The sequence below is a fragment of the Rhinatrema bivittatum genome, chromosome 14 (genome assembly GCF_901001135.1).
Source record: "Rhinatrema bivittatum chromosome 14, aRhiBiv1.1, whole genome shotgun sequence".
NCBI lineage: Eukaryota > Metazoa > Chordata > Amphibia > Gymnophiona > Rhinatrematidae > Rhinatrema > Rhinatrema bivittatum.
The window spans coordinates 18457416-18474383 of NC_042628.1; the positions used below are offsets into that span (position 1 = coordinate 18457416).

General features: G+C 43.0%; 1 long non-coding RNA gene across 2 annotated transcripts in view; it reads right to left on the reverse strand.

The window, feature by feature from the left end:
* Nucleotides 1-16968, reverse strand: part of LOC115075735 — a 192176-nt gene that overhangs the window by 171336 nt on the left and 3872 nt on the right. For both annotated transcript variants that reach the window (XR_003852588.1, XR_003852589.1), the window contains exon 2: nt 9847-9954. This is a non-coding gene — a long non-coding RNA (uncharacterized LOC115075735). The remainder of the gene's footprint in view (nt 1-9846; nt 9955-16968) is intronic.

Below are 16968 nucleotides of genomic sequence, written 5' to 3' on the forward strand. Positions count from 1 at the left end.
AAAGGGTGGAGGAAAGTGAATGGAAGCCTAGGAGTGAAAGTACCCGACACGCAGAGGCAACTCGCTTTCCAGGAAAAGAGTTTCCATTGATTGATCAACTTGCTCTATACAACTTAGCACCCAAGGCCTTTCAGCTGGAATTTCTCCTCGTTAACAAAAAAAGGTAAGAAATCCCAGATGAGATGAAGAGAAATAGGTGGCAAGAGTCAATTAAAGGAGGGTCAACTGCAGATGGACAAGGCCACGCAAGCCTTTAGACTCTGCTCTTTGCCTAAATGAAGGCCATCAGAATCGCAAAAACAAAACCGCTAATCACCGGATGAGGAGGGCTCCCGATGTGTGTCCACGTTTTGGCAGACAAGGCGCAGGATCTAGATCAGAGCGGCACTGCTACCCATCGGCGAGACAATGGCACTGTCAGTCCAGCGCAAATGAATTCACTGCTCCCAGCCTGAAGTGTAATACAATAAGAGGCAAGCAGAAGTCTGTCAGATGGGCAACCAGGCCTGGCTAACAAAGTCCCGGAGAGGGCTCACGGGGTCTCCAGGGATCCACTCCTTAAAATTTCTTTCTGAAAACAAAGAAAGCACCGCACTGTCTGCCGCAAAACTGGCAAGAGATCGGTGGCAGTGAGAACCCCTTGATGGTAAATAGGTAGTACATCATTGGGCCTGCTCTTACAGGCTTTATAAACTTAGGGTTGACAACACAAAATCGTAAACCTAACTGAACAAGAACAAGCTTTCATCTTTTTTTTTGGTGCCGGAAGTCAAGGTTTCCCAAATAGCAAATGACTTAATGGGCTACGGACGTCACGGGCCAGGCTCTGTTCACAGCTTTCTGAACGTGGACTGTGCGACCGGTGAAAATATAAGTGACTTCTGCCGCCACGCAGGATCCGAGTTCAACTCCCGAGGCCAGCTTAGTGGAGTCCTTATCATCCCGTTTCTCTTATGTTGCCAGCTCATTATTTAGCCCTCTAGACCAGAGGTTTGCATTCCCGTAAGGTAACATTGTCAGCGGCGCACCACATCAGGTCTGGAAAACAGCAGAAACTGAAATACGCTGTTTGGGCACCGTGATAACCGAGACTGGCTGCCAGAGATTTGACATCGTATTATCCTCACTTCACTGATCTGAGTAGTGGACGCTTCACAGCATTATTTCTCTGTGTATTCTTTTGCCCAGACCCTGTTAAAAAGCATCTGAGATCTCGCACAGAGGGCCCCCCCCCCCCCCCCACATCATTTTAATGGCCACTGCAGACAGAAGGAGCAGGGAGAGGGCTCGCTTTCTAGATTGGCCCAATAAATCAGAACCAGTAATTCAGTAACTAAGGCGCATTTGATACATGCTGGCCCTGCGAAATATCTGCTGGAGGCTTTAAAGATTTTGCAATCCAGCCTAACCAGTTTAATTGATGTAACTTTCCATTTGTTTGGGGGTTTGTTGTTTTTTTATGCTGCTGGAACCCATTACTGTAAAAGGATAGAAACAGTATTGCTGGGGCAGGGGAAGGGGACATTGTTGCCAGCCATCATAAAAAGATGTGGTTTTCTTTGTCGTCCTCGCTTTAGAAGCCTAAGGAGAATACTCTGCAAGCTTGCTGGCAACACTGCCGCTGCTTTTTTTTTTTTTTTCTTTCTTTCATGGAGTTGGTTGTTTATTTCTTGGGGAAATATTGTATAAAGGCCCTGGCCGAGGAAAGAAGATGAGAGCTCGGTGTTCCCCATCCCTAGCCAGGGATGTTGTAACGATGAGCGGGAGGAGCTCCCAAGGGTTCTCGGGAAGCGGTTCTTAGGTTATTTCCAATGAGGACAAAGGGTGTCTCTCACTAAGTGGAGTGGGGCTGCAGAGAGTCACGGGATAGGGGAAACTAAAACAAAATAATCATTAACGTATAACTAAATCAAATCAAGAAAAAGCTATGGGGAAAAATAAAATAAAAAATCAACCGCAGCTCTCCTTTTTTTTTTTTATAATCAGGACCGACAGTTTAGAGTAGGAATCCTCAGAACATGGAGGTTTATCAGGTGGATGTGCGGGGCTTCGCTTGCTTTCAGACACTGTCAGGATTTGAATAACTAACAGGGAGGATGAGTATCTATTGCTACCAACTTTCTCGGAAGGTATATGGGGGGGGGGGTAGCTGCACGGCGCGGCAGTTGCTACTACCCATAAAATAAATATATAATTTAAAACAAAAACTTGATGGGCAGACTAGACGGAGCTCTTTGGATTTTATCTGCGGTCGTTCACAGGGACAGTAACTTTTAAAGGGGCGCATAGGCGCGCATTGACATGTGTGCACCAGCGCGTGCCCAGAGACGCACGTGTGTGTGTGTGTGTGTGTATGTGTATATGTTATAAAATAGCCTGGATGCGCGTAGGCAGGAGCCCCATTTTGAAACCGGGTGCACAAAGCCGCGTACAATGGGGTATGAACCGTGCAAGTGGAGGAATTTTATAACTGGCACTCGGCCACACTATGACCAGTTTCACCAGTTCTCCCATACTATAAGGAAACCGGCTCAAAGGTCAAGGTTACATAAGATGGCTGCCAAATTAAAATGCCAACAACATCCAAAGCAGCCCTTTCTTACTGGTATTTTAATTTGACAGCCATCTTATGTAACCTTGACCTTTCAGCCGGTTTGCTTAAAAGTATGTGAAAAAAGTGCATCTGATTCTGTTTGCTTTTCATTTGCAGTAGAAAAAGGCTTCTAGGAAAAGTAAAAAGTCATGGGATAGGTGGCGATGTCCTTTTATGGATTACAAACTGGCTAAAGGACAGGAAGCAGAGAGTAGGATTAAACGGACAATTTTCTCAATGGAAGGGAGTGGACAGTGGAGTGCCTCAGGGATCTGTATTGGGACCCTTACTTTTCAATATATTTATAAATGATCTAGAAAGAAATACGACAAGTGAGGTAATCAAATTTGCAGATGATACAAAATTGTTCAGAGTAGTTAAATCACAAGCAGATTGTGATAAATTGCAGGAAGACCTTGTGAGACTGGAAAATTGGGCATCGAAATGGCAGATGAAATTTAATGTGGATAAGTGCAAGGTGATGCATATAGGGAAAAATAATCCATGCTATAATTACACAATGTTGGGTTCCATATTAGGTGCTACAACCCAAGAAAGAGATCTAGGAGTCATAGTGGATAACACATTGAAATCGTCGGTTCAGTGTGCCGCGATAGTCAAAAAATAATGTTGGGAATTATTAGAAAGGGAATGGTGAATAAAACGAAAAATGTCATAATGCCTCTGTATCGCTCCATGGTGAGACCCCACCTTGAATACTGTGAACAATTCTGGTCACCGCATCTCAAAAAAGATATAGTTGCGATGGAGAAGGTACAGAGAAGGGCGAGCAAAATGATAAGGGGAATGGAACAACTCCCCTATGAGGAAAGACTAAAGAGGTTAGAACTTTTCAGCTTGGAGAAGAGACGGCTGAGGGGGGATATGATAGAGGTGTTTAAAATCATGAGAGGTCTAGAATGGGTAGATGTGAATCGGTTATTTAGTCTTTCAGATAATAGAAAGACTAGGGGGCACTCCATGAAGTTAGCAAGTGGCACATTTAAAACTAATCTGAGAAAGTAGTTCTTCACTCAACGCACAATTAAACTCTGGAATTTGTTGCCAGAGGATGTGGTTAGTGCAGTTAGTATAGCTGTGTTTAAAAAAGGTTTGGATAAGTTCTTGGAGGAGAAGTCCATTACCTGCTATTAATTAAGTTGACTTAGAAAATAGCCACTGCTATTACTAGCAACGGTAACTTGGAATAGACTTAGTTTTTGGGTACTTGCCAGGTTCTTATGGCCTGGATTGGCCACTGTTGGAAACAGGATGCTGGGCTTGATGGACCCTTGGTCTGACCCAGTATGGCATGTTTTTATGTTCTTATGCACATTGGGATGAATGATTGAGAAGCCTGGGATGTTCACTATTAGACAAATTGTGGTCATGTCAGTAGAACTTAAATATTCCAAGCTTGCTGACATCCCTCGTCTCTAAAAATTCAGTTTGCATTGTGGCATGCCTGCCTTTAAGCTATCATTTGTAAAACTATCTCCAACATTCATTTGAGTATTTCTAAATGAGCTAGTTTGATTGGACAGTATTTTCTGCCAGAATATAATGCTGTTTATGATAAACTGTGTTTAGCCTTAGGGTCATGGTTCCTTAATAGATTTCAATTACTAGAAATATAGATAGCAGGGTGGCTGGTGGACGTGAGGACCGCCTGGTAACTTGCCTGCCTGGTGCGAAGGTGGCGGACCTCACGCGTCAGCTAGATAGAATTATAGACAGTGCTGGGGAGGAGCCGGCTGTTGTGGTACACGTGGGCACCAACGACATAGGAAAATGTGGGAGGGAGGCCCTGGAAGTCAAACTTAGGGTCTTAGGTAGGAAGCTGAAATCCAGAACCTCCAGGGTGGCATTCTCCAAAATGCTTCCTGTTCCACATGCAGGTCACCAAAGGCAGGCAGAGCTCCGGAGTCTCAATGCGTGGATGAGACGATGGTGCAAGGAAGAGGGATTCAGTTTTATAAGGAACTGGGTAACCTTTTGGGGATGGGCTCCACCTTAACCAGAGTGGAACCAGGCTGCTGGCGGTAATGTTTATAAAGGAGATAGAGCAGCTTTTAAACTAGAACAAGGGGGAAAGCCGACAGTCACTCAGCAGTGAAAGGCTCAGAGGAATGTATCCTTGAAGGAAACAGGAGAATTAGGGAATCCCAACAGAGAGACTTCAATAAAAGCAAAAGTAGTCCAAGCGATCCCCCAAAAAATCCACCCACCAGGAAACAGCTGGATTATGGGGGGAGTTTTGATCGCAATATCTATTTCTTTTCCAGCCAATGCAATCCTGCAAAATAGAAAGCTGTGCTCAGTTTCTGAAAACCAAATTACAAACTTTTCACATTGTTAACACCATTTTTAAAAGATGTCACACAGCACAGCAACTGCCAAAATGATTCACATGTGACAAAAACCAGGAGACAAACTACTCAGTGTACGAAAAGTACAATCGTACAGCACAGAAGATTTTACAAAACCCGCACAACTTTCCTCGCTCTCCTACAGAGGAAACCTTCATCATATTGTGCGCTACTGCCTTCATTATATTTGCAATTTGATTTGATCCAGGCATTTGTTTTCTGAGAAACAGGATTGGTGTCATCAAATTATAAATTGAAAGCAAATGAGCAATTCAGATTCTGTGGGAGAAACCCAGCTAGATTAGAATTCAGGCAGCGAACACTGCCTTGCCATATCCTAGTGTAATATATATTAACCAGTGATACATCTTAGTAAGGCGAAGCTGCTAGCAGAACTGTACATCAGTTAATGCCAGGGGTTTGCAAATGCTAAACACGTCAAGGAAAGTGAAGACAGCGTTAACAATCTTCAGACTATTTTATAACACATGGAAACATTTCATGCTCACCCCCGCTCCAGCCCATTAAATGAAAAAAAATTTAATATAAAAAATGTCACCAGTATGGAGACACAGGATTCAGGTTGCTGTGATGATCAGCACTGCACAGCATAAGCTGCTCTGGATAAAGTGAAAAAAAATCCATACCTTGTGACCTGAGGGGGTGCACCTTTCTTAACTAGAACATATAACAAAGAAGATAAAATTACTTTCTTAAACTTTACTTCCATCACATCGGTAAGGGGAGGGGGCGAGGGAATGGTTGGAAGTACTGAAGATAAAAAGTGAACGATGCCAAGTCATAGACTGTAACGAAAGTTAAAGGGTGAAACAGAACTCAGAAGAAGGAATCATTTAATTAACCAAGAGGGGATACGAGCCACGCTCAGTGTGCTTGGCAGCAGCTGCAGCTTCTGCGACAACGCCACAGAGAGGCAAGAGATAAAACAGCCAAGGACCGCACAAAATTACACACACTGCTAATACTGACTAGGAAAGGTGCATCGTCCCTCCTAGAGAAGGGACTGCCACCAAAGGCCGTGTTAGGTCAGCGCTAGCCAAGGCAGCTGTGGCTGGAACATCTGTATTAAGCGTTGGCAGGGTTCACTGTTTCAAAACCTGGTCCGGTTGGTATTTGGATAATACTTGTTGGCTTTTATTACACTGGCCCCCAAACGAGGCGAAAACCATTGCAGCTATGACGACAGTACAGGCTTTTCAGGTCCTCTCCAAATTTATAGCGCTACCTTAGCTCTTGAAACTGTGATATATATACAAAAGAAATTGCACGGACATTCAGATTAGTCACAGATCCATTACTGAATCTGAAATTATTTCAATGCTTTGTGACACTTGTACCTTTTTGGTAAAGGTCCAGAAGGTCACAAAAAGTGGCAAAAGCCTCAACTAAGGTACTACAAAGCAGTGTGATTAGTGCAGGGGCCTATGAAGTAGGGAAACCAGGATTTAAACCCCAGAACATATTCTTATATTTTTAGTGTACACACTATCAACATAATTACATGTGGTCTCATCTTGTCACTTTACTATAGAAGCCAAACAGATACTGGCCTTCCTTTTTTCTGCAAAAGTCACCTTTAACAACCTGGAGTTTATACAGGCTTCAGGTACGTTTACACAAATATATCAGCACGTAAGTGGATGTTACTCCCACACAGTTCGATGAAGACTTTCTCATTTCATCATGAAGCTTTTATTTTATATCATCCTTACTAGGGATGTGCAGAACAAAAACTTTCATTTTGGTTTGTTCATTCATTTTGTTGAGACCTATATTCGTTTCATTTGTTTCAGTATGATGAAAATGTTTTTATTCATTCATAAGAAAATGCCATACTGGGTCAGACCAAGGGTCCGTCAAGCCCAGCATCCAGTTTCCAACAGTGGCCAATCCAGGCTCAAACCTTTGGGAATGTTTAAGACTCTATAACAGGGTACCATCAAGCTAGGGTGAATTAACATAGTACAGAATTTCATCTTTGTGAGACTTTCCTCACTCCAAATTATGTCAAATCTTCACCAAGGTGTACTGTGCTGTTCGTCTCACTCTACATGAGAAACTGGCCCCTAAACCACCACCTCACCTCGATATCTCTCCTAGAGAGATATAAATAGGTGCACACAGTGAGGCGCTCCCCAGAGCCTCTTTCTCTCTCTACTCCCTCACCCCTCCCAAGCCCAGAAATGGACAAAATGCAATTCAAAAAATTTATCGCAAATTGCATTACGGCCATTTCGGGCATATCGCACAGCCTAACGCCAGGAAAAAAGGTATAGTTATTTCCAGCATTAAAACCATGCTATAGCATGTGTTATGCTATCGCACGGTGCGATATTGCCCCTCATTTAACTAAATCCCGCCCAAACTCCTCCCTGTTCCCACCCCTCCAAAAAATTTGCATTCACACCATGCGTTATGAACAATAACGCACGCATTATGGCATTAACGCATTATTGTGTGCGTTAACGCCATAACGTAATTTGATGAATGACCCTAATTGTTATCTATGTGTTTTTACTTAAGCTGCTCAAGGTGGCCATGTTAAAAACATTTATACTCTGTTCATTTTAAGTAAAATAATGTATTTAAAATTGTTTCTTGCCCATTGAAAAAATAGCTCCAAACATACATAAAATACAAGAGTAATACAAAATAAATAAATAAAATACAACAAAATAAAGAGCACTGCATCATAAAATACCAATGTAAAAGTAAAACTGAACATACTGAAGCAAAATTAAATACAGCACAACAACATAAAAAGCATGATAACTAAGCGATCATTCTCTGTTGCCGGACCATTGTTATAGAATTCACTTCCACAACCCCTAAGCAATATTCAAAATCCTAAATTATTTAAGGATCTAAAAACACACCTCTTCCAGTTAGCATTCGACCTCCAGATAGCTCAAGGATAATTATCATAAAATGAATGCTGAGCCTCCAAGACATTTCCTATCCCTTGCAGTGCCATTGTATTGTGTTATTGACATATATATTGCCTGTTTTTGTTTTATTGGATAATGCAGTCTTAACATAAAGTTTTAGTGTATAATGTTTTATTACGAATGTTTCCTTTGAACCCTTCTGCGAACTATGGAGGGGCATTTTATAAATATTTTAAAGTAATAAATAAACAGTGACAAGCATAGTTAATACCAGAGTACTGGAATGATGGATAAGATAGTAATTATTTCATAAATAGTACAGCAGTAAAGTGGAAAGTGAGCCATGAAAGGTTGTCAATAAGTGGAAATAAAAATAGTTCCCAAAATCTGCTCATTAGATGCAGTTGTGCTTCAGTAGAATCATGTTTCTTGTTTGGTATTTTATTATCAGTTTCCTGCAATGATAGCAGTATTTTTTCTTTAAGCAATGATGTAGCTGTTGCACTAGCGCAGAAGACAGCAAGGCTGTCGACTGTCACCTCGGTAATAGTGGCAGAAGGATGCTGGCGGCACGCCACAATTCTAGGTTGGCAGCACTTCAACTGACTCAGGTCTGATGAGCTAGCAACCAGTGGACAGCTAGAGCCAGACCTCGTTTTAACCCATATCTATGGACTTATATTCTAGCTTTTCGCAAAAAATAGAAAACAAAAAAATCCCAGAAGTACAATTTCAAAGATACAGTAGCACAACACCCAAGGTTGTCTTAGTCCATCTGCTCAACATGGAGGAGGTGGATAACGGAATCCGTCGAGCTGAGTGAGAAGCTTTAAGCTAGTCTGAAGCAAATGTCCATGCACACACAAGCTTCCCTGTGTGACAGCTCCCCTCAAGGTCTCTACACTACACATAACTACCTCTGCTTTCTATCTCAAATGCTTTAAGTACATTGCTGAGAAAAAACATTATTGCTACAGTAATTTTTCAAGTAAATCATTGATATTCTCCTCTAAGTTGTTGCAGTTTTAGTGTTGCTTACAGACAACTTAGTCCTAAAGTGTACCTTTAAATTACAAAATAAAATGTGATTGCTACTATTTAAATTGATACACATTTGGGAGTGAATTTTCAAAGGAGGTGCACGCATAAAAGTAGCACGTATCATAGCAGTTTTCAAAAGCCCATTTACACGAATAAAACCATTGAAAATTCTGCCTTATGAAGTGAATTTTTAAAAAGTTCCACGGGAAAAAATAGCAGCTTTCAAAACCCAGTTTTATACGTGTAAATCCTTTTGAAAAAATGATCACCATAGCACCTTAAATCTGCAAGACCTTTGCTCATGTGCTGCTATCCTAACATATTATTAACTGCTTTGGTTGAGTCATGTTTTAAAAAAAACGGGGAACATATCCAATCAATAAAATTAACTCTATATTAAACCATTTCTCAGCTCAGTATCACTTTCGAAATGCTCTCTTTGTAAACTCCCAGCTAAAACCCACACAGGTTGGCTGAAGCTTGGACCTTTGTGGTCTTGAAAGCTAAAACATATTGATCCAAGCAGAGGTTGCACTTTTGGATTAATAGTGACATCCAGTGGCCAAAAAGCATACTGCAAGTTGCTTAAATTAATACGGGCAACTCTTTTTCAGTTTTGCTGCAAATGTGCTGCTTTTCCAGCAGGAAGAAAGTGTCCTGATTCTAATAAAATATGCCAAATGGACACACTGCAGTGGGGCAAGGAGGGGCTAGGTACTCTTTGTCCCCTAAGAGCTTGATGGTTGGGCAAAGGAAGTTATTTTTCACAACCAATATTTTTAAAACATTGGCACATGCAAAGTAGAGAAATCACAAAACACTAAAACTGAACAATCTCTTGTTTCACTTTCATAGCAGTTAAATGGAACCAGCATTGCAAAAGTACAAAAAACAAAAGTATAAAAAAAAAAATCAGGGTCGAAATATTACTTACCATAGAACGCAGATCACCCAAATGAGCAAAATTTGTAAAGCACTGAAGTCAGCCGCCTTGTGAAATTTTGAAATGACCCTTCTTCTTCTGCTCCAGCCTTAAATATGCCTGCAAGGCAAAAAAAAAATAAAAGGAAGGAATATCAAACTATGCTCAAACCAAAACTAACCCAGGAGATGTTGCTGTGCCTTGGTCCAAGTCTTAAAAACTGAGCCCACAGAACTGCCTGGAGCACCAGTTATTACTACCCTTTACTGCAGGCTTGGGGGGGGGGGGGGGGGTAACGCTCACAGAGCGGCAGTTACTACCCTAAATACATTTCACTACTGGGCTAGACTGCTTTGGTCCTTATCTACCATCAGGCACTACATTACTAAATTAAAATCACCAAATATATTCATGTGTGGGGGATGCCATTTCTGACATCGTTGTCAATATGGACCAATCAAACCAACCGTGTCCAGTCCTGTAATTTGTAACACGGCTGCTGGCGAGGGAGCTGGGCACAGTACAGTTTAAAGAATGTTGAACACTGAAACGTGAAGTTTGGGTTTTGATATGGGCTGCGTATAACTGTTGGCCGTGTGCACTTCTGAACTCCTGCACACTGCACGGTGGGTACCGGTAGACAAGGAACTGTGTACTGATGCTTATGGAGTCATTCTGCGTGCGCTGGCCATATCCAGTGTTGCTCTGACAGCAATCTGCTAGCGTACGTACGCCCCCAACGCTGCCGTCAGCTTTGCCGTCCAAGCAACACGGGATGTGCCTGCAGTAAGATTCTGTTTTGCCCTCAGAATCCTTTGAAAGATGACCCTCTTTATTCTTTCTGCTAATGCTGTCCTAATGAAAAGCATATTGTGGAATATCGTGTGAAAAAACACATTACATGTATGTTGGCAATTTACAGAGCCCGACTTCCACATCAGGCTGCAGTACTCCACTGGCGCATGTAAGTGGATCCACAGAGATTTAAACTAGTGTAGCGGGAGCCACAAGGTTTAATAAAACACCGGGTCTTTCTGCCCTGAAAGTACACGTGTATATTTCTAAGGCAGGAACATGCATGCTTACTCTACCCGTTTTATAAAAATACGCATGTATGTTTTATATGCAGAACGAGTTAGAATTAAACACGGAGGCAGGTGTTCTATAAAGTATGCACACACTCCGCTTCCGAAAATTCTTCCGCATACTTGGAATCACCAACTGGTCGATACCTCCACCACTTCATCCAAGACTGTCACCGGACTCAGAGACCCTCCTGCACTTCACCCTGAAACCCCCCCCCCCCTCCTCCCCAGTTCACCCAGACCTCCCACCCAAAAACTGAGATAAAAGACAAATCCAGTTTCAACTCTGGAAGTCCATTAGCAAGTGTAAGTGTGTTCAGACAAGTTCGGTAATGCACCCGCGTGTGTGGCTTACAAAACAGCAACTTGTGCATGAACTTCCAAACCCCGCTGTAGAATGCTCCTAAAAGCAACCCTTTTGTCCCTTGGTTCTCATTTGTGTGTTAAAATGCAAGTACCCAAGTACAAGCCTCAATGTAACTCTTGGAAAATTATCTCCATAGCGTAGGGATAAACCAGTCACCTTAAAAGGAGCGTGCAACTGACCCAAACTTTGCAGACCTCAGCAAGTCATGTGAGGGGCTCTGCAGTTTTAATGCCTGTGAGAATTGAGCTGAGGAGAAGCTGCTGCTTTTGTTTGTTCTTTCCACGGAGCAATCTGTCTTCACCTTATTATTTTGCTGGTACCCGCTGGATACAAACCAGCTGAGTTTCTGGCCTGGACAAACTTTGTTTACCGGATGTCTTTCAGCTCACACCGTCATCTCCGTGAGAATATGCACGTACGTCCCAGCTAAGAAATCATCTTATTGGAAGCCCACCAGTCCTATGCCAGTGGACTGTGCTAACATCCAATCAATAGTTTTTGGATCCTGTGCATAGATATGAAGTCATGATGAAAAGACAAAACGTTGGGCTTACAGACTCAGGGCTATTGCTCGCTGCCGTTCCCGCAAAACGTTACACCCGAGTGCAAGCCTAAGCTTCAAGACCGGGCCTCCCTGCTCAGCACAGTCTTGCTCCATTGACCGTAAAGTAGTTGCTGATCTCATCCTCGCCTAAGCTCTTGCAGGCCAAGCCAGTCTTCGCTTCTGTCCCCTTGCCTGCACAGCTTATAGAGGCGTCTGTAAGTTCCGGGTCTGCTGCCCTGAGAAGGTGGTGTTAACCTCTCGTTTGCCTGCTGAAGGTCCATCTGAGTGCCCTCCATGCGTGAGAGAGAGAATGGGAGCCTGCCCGGGCTGTTTGTGTGTGCGTCAATGACATCCTGGCTGTGCTATGTGTATGTAGAAATTTTGTGCTGCCCCCACTAATCCAAGACAAGCTCAGGGTGACTGGAAATTTAAAAGATTTCAGGTATGGAGAGTGGGGAATTTTTCCTTCCTTATTAGTTTTAAATTATTGGGTATCTGATGTGTCTGCCATGTTGGAATATTTTGTTGCTGTTTAGAAAAATTTTAAAAATTTTCTATGAGCTCTTAATTATTGGAGGCTATTCTATTCATCAGCTCGTTGGACATGTTATTAGTTTGGGTTTTACTAGTTTCACATGAGGGGATCCAGAGGAGACAGAGAGGGTGTGAATCGGGTGCCAAAGGTAGTATCCGCCCTGAGTGCCACATACGTTAAGTACGCCACTGTACCCCAGCTGTTTATTTTCACAGTGAACTTGTAGAACAAAACTCTCCAGATGATATTTAAGAAGAGCTCTCTGTGCCACATTGTTTGGAATAGGCTTTGCCAACTGAAACATTTCTTTTGCATAGCTGTAAAGAGAATATTTGTTGGCTAATCTTTATATCACATCTCCTTTTTCAGAAGGGAGTTAGTAAGCGCTTCTACTACAGGGGGGGATATGATACAGACCTGATACCTGAAAAGTTTTAATGAAGCGCAAACTTCAAACCTTTTTCATTGGAAAGGAAACAGGAGAACTAGGGGGCACGAAACGAAACTCCAGGAGGGACGATTCAGAATCAAACAGGAAATATTTCCTCTTGGAGAGGGTGGTGGATGCCTGGAATGCCCTTCCGGAGGAGGTGGTGAAGACGAAAATAGTCAAGGAATTCAAAGGGGCATGGGATAAACACTGTGGATCCTTAAAGGCCAGAGGTTGGGAATGAAGAAAAGGGTGATTGGGGTAACTTGCTGGTGCGGCAGTTACTACCCTTAACCGATAAACCCTGATGTTTTTGATTCAACTGCAACATTGCTCTCCGCTTCAACAGCAGGGGAAAAGAGGAGTTGGATTCAGACAACAATCAATGAGGGTCCCGGCTTTTATGGTCTGGGGAACTGATAAGCATGGGGGTAATCTGCATGGAGCAGCAATTACTGCCCTTAACAGAAGCCTTGATGCTATTGATGCAAGTACAACATTACTTTCTGCTTTGATGGTGGTGGGGGTAGAAGAGGAATTGCATTCAGATGACAACCAACCCAGGCCCTGACTGTTATGGACTGGGTCGCAGACATAAGTGAAAAATCACAGGACTGCTTCTAAGACCAAGTCCATGAGTAAAACACATCAGCACTGTCTGAATTTTCCAAAAGCCTCATCACCCAGTAAAAATGTTGCTAGCTGTACATTTTTTTTATGGGTTATCATAAAGCTTGGGGATAACTGCATATAAGAACATAAGAAGTTGCTATACTGGGTCAGACCAGGGGTCCATCAAGCCCAATATCCTATTTCCAACAGTGGCCAATCCAGGCCGTAAGAACCTGGCAAGTACCCAACATTAAATACATCCCAAGCTACTATTCCTTATTGATTAATAGTAGTTAATGGACTTCTCCTTTAGGAACTTATCCAAACCTTTTTTAAACCCAGTTACACTAACTGCTGTAACCACTTCCTCTGGCAATTAATTCCAGTACTTAATTGTGTGTTGTGTGAAAAAGAATGTTCTGCAATTTGTTTTAAATGAGCTACTTGCTAACTTCATGGCATGTCCTCTAGTCTAATTATCTGAGAGAGTAAATACCGGTTCACATTTGCCCATTCAAGTCCTTTCATGATTTTGTAGACTATCATACCTCCCACCCACACCCACCCATCTCTTCTCTAAGCTGAACAGCCCTAAACTCTTTAGCCTTTCCTCATAGGGGGAACCACTCCATGCCCCTTTTTTTAGTCACCCTTCTCTGTACTTGCTGTAGTGCAACTATATCTTTTTTGAGATGCAGCGACCAGAATTGTACACAGTTCTCAAGGTGCGGTCTCACCATGGAGCGATACAGAGGCATTATGACATTTTCTGTTTTATTCACCATTTCCTTCCTAATAATTCCTAACATTCTGTTTGCTTTTTTGACTGCCGCAGCACACTGAGCCAACTATTTCAATGTGTTATCCACTATGATGCCTAGATCTCTTTCTAGCGGGAAAACCCATCATTAAATGCCAGGAAAGCTAGAGACAGGGGTGTAAATCCAGTATGCTTATCACTCTCCTTTTCCCCAGCAGCCAAACCTTATGGAAGCTCCCACCACTGAGAACCCCAGTTCTTAACATGTGCCCACTTGGGATTAGTGGTCAGTGGGGTTCTACAGTGGGCTGGGGGTGCATCTCCACTGACAGCCCTCCTTCTCCCCCCCCCCCCCACTCTCCTTCTGCTTTCACCTATTCCTTTCCATCCAGCACCCTCCTCTACTGCATACTCCAGTTACAGTCAGACAATTTCTAATCGTTTTTCATTCTTATGATAGTAATACTATGATTTTTAAAAACCTTACTGCCTTTTTTCCAAAATACCCTTGTGCCCTGCTCCGGACTACCATCAGGGAACCAGAATACTTGCTGTAAAACAATGTGTTTCTTCTTTCACATAGCCTGTTCTTTCCATGGGCAACAACACCATTTATTTATTTTGTCAAATGTAATTTATAATAAATAAAAAAAAAAATTACGATTTAGGGAGATATTTACTCACTTGGGTTTTGCCATAGGTACCAGTTCTGTGGGTGTTTCAGCACCCCCCAATTTTAAGCAGACTCCTGCACTGGGCCCAGGGAGGGATAATTTGTGTTGGGGTTAGCATCCCTAACCACTGTGAAAAGTTGGCTCCCATGGATCTTTCACTAGGGTGTCAAACAGAAGCTATTTTGGGAAGCGCAGTGCTGAAGTCCCTTCTATTGTGCACTAGGGGGCAATGTTGTGCTAAAAACTGCTGCACAAACCAACTTGGGCGTTCAGCACCTCTGAAATACCAGAGCAGAATCCTGCTCTGAACATCCACTTTTATAAACCTCCAGAAGCTCAAAACTAATAGAAACCTTCCTTCTTTCTATTGTTGCAATAAGCTTCCCGAAGAAACTGCGCTTAAAAGCCACAAAACTGACAAAGATTACAATTGGAGGACAGTCGGAAAATGAGAGGGAGAAGCCGACAGCGGGCCCAGACAGTCATGCTGCGAGGCTATTTGTTAGAATGGGATCGCCCTATTTTACCTCCTTAAGATGGGCAGCACCTCCCAAATCATTCTAAAATGAAGTGCAGTCGTTGTGAGTAATATGACGAAGGGGTTAGAAGGAAATTTTGCCTTTACACGAATGATGCTAAGATCTGCAAGAGTAGACGTCCCTGAGGGAGTGGCTGAATGCTCGACAGAAAGTTCAGGGTTATGCATCTGGGGTGCAGAGGTTTGAGGGAGTGATGCACAGCTGGGGATGAGAAGCTGACAAGCACCGATCAGGAGATATACCACAGGGGGAACAGGATACGATGATCTCAAGATAGCAAAATGGTGCAATAAAGCGATGGTGAAAGCCAGGGAGGGTGCTAGAGAGTATATGGGACAGGCATAACAGGAAAAGAAAAATAAGATGTGATAATGCCTCAGTACAGGTGACTGGCTGCTGAGACCTCACCCAGAATATATTGTGTTCGGTGATGGAGGCCATATCCCTGAAAAGAGAGAGATAGGCTAGGAGTGCTCTAGAGAAAGGCCACCAAAATGATGGGCACTGCAATAACAGCCATAGGAGATAAAACTTAAAGACCTAAATATTCACGCCCTAGAGAAGAGGAGGGACACAGGGGACATGATATTAATAATGCACAAGAAGTAAACCTCTTTCAGTGGACAGGAAGCTGTAGAACCAGGGGTCAAGGTATGAAGCCCATGGTGGTAGACTCGACTCAGGAACAACAGGCAATATATTTTTTTCATGGAAAGTGTGGTGGATGAGTGATGGGAGGTAAGACAGTAGCAGACTTAAAAAAAAACTTAAGGGACAAACACAAAAGACACTTACTTGCAAAAGGTGAAGAGATAGGGGAAGCATGACAGTCCATGGAGGTAGCTAAGAGCTAACCTGCACAGAGTGGTGGCTACACCCCTACCAGCAATGGTATGGGCTACAACAGGCCTCCGAGAAGGCCCTGGGGTAACCTGCATGGAGTGGCAGTTATGACCCTAATAGCAGTGATATGGCTGTATCAGGCTAAATGGAGTGACCATGGTTAAAAAACAAACATCAAGGTACATGAGGCGACCACATGTTTTGGACAAGGGCTTCACTAGTTTGGCTGGCTGGATTATTAGAAAACAAGGAAGGAGATCTGGGTGTTGTATTTAACATTGGTTTTGTAAGAACCACACAGAAAAATGACAAGGCCTATGATGGCCTGCCAGGGAAAGTCAGTACTTGTACAGATTCCGGGCCCACGCTTGGGACTGATATGGAGGGCAATAGCAGGAAAGGGGTTGAAAGCTCAGGTAAAAGACACGAGGGTAGGGAGCTGGGTTTGGGGAATTTATCTGCCCATTTATCTAAAGTGGAAGACTTGCATCGGGGCAAACTGGATAAGTTCAATTTTAACAGTTCAGAGACAGCTACGGTCGAATACTTGCTGCTAATCGTTGTTTTATGATGGCCTAAAATCGCAATGTAATTTGTGAGGCCCATGGCAGAAAGCTTGCACGGCTGTTGTACAAGTGCAGGGTCCTTTTTCTGCTTTGCAGAGCAGACAAATTCCCTCCGAGAAGCTTCCTGGGACACGTGAGCTTAGCTCAGATGTGACCACGGGCAAGGCACATGATCTCCC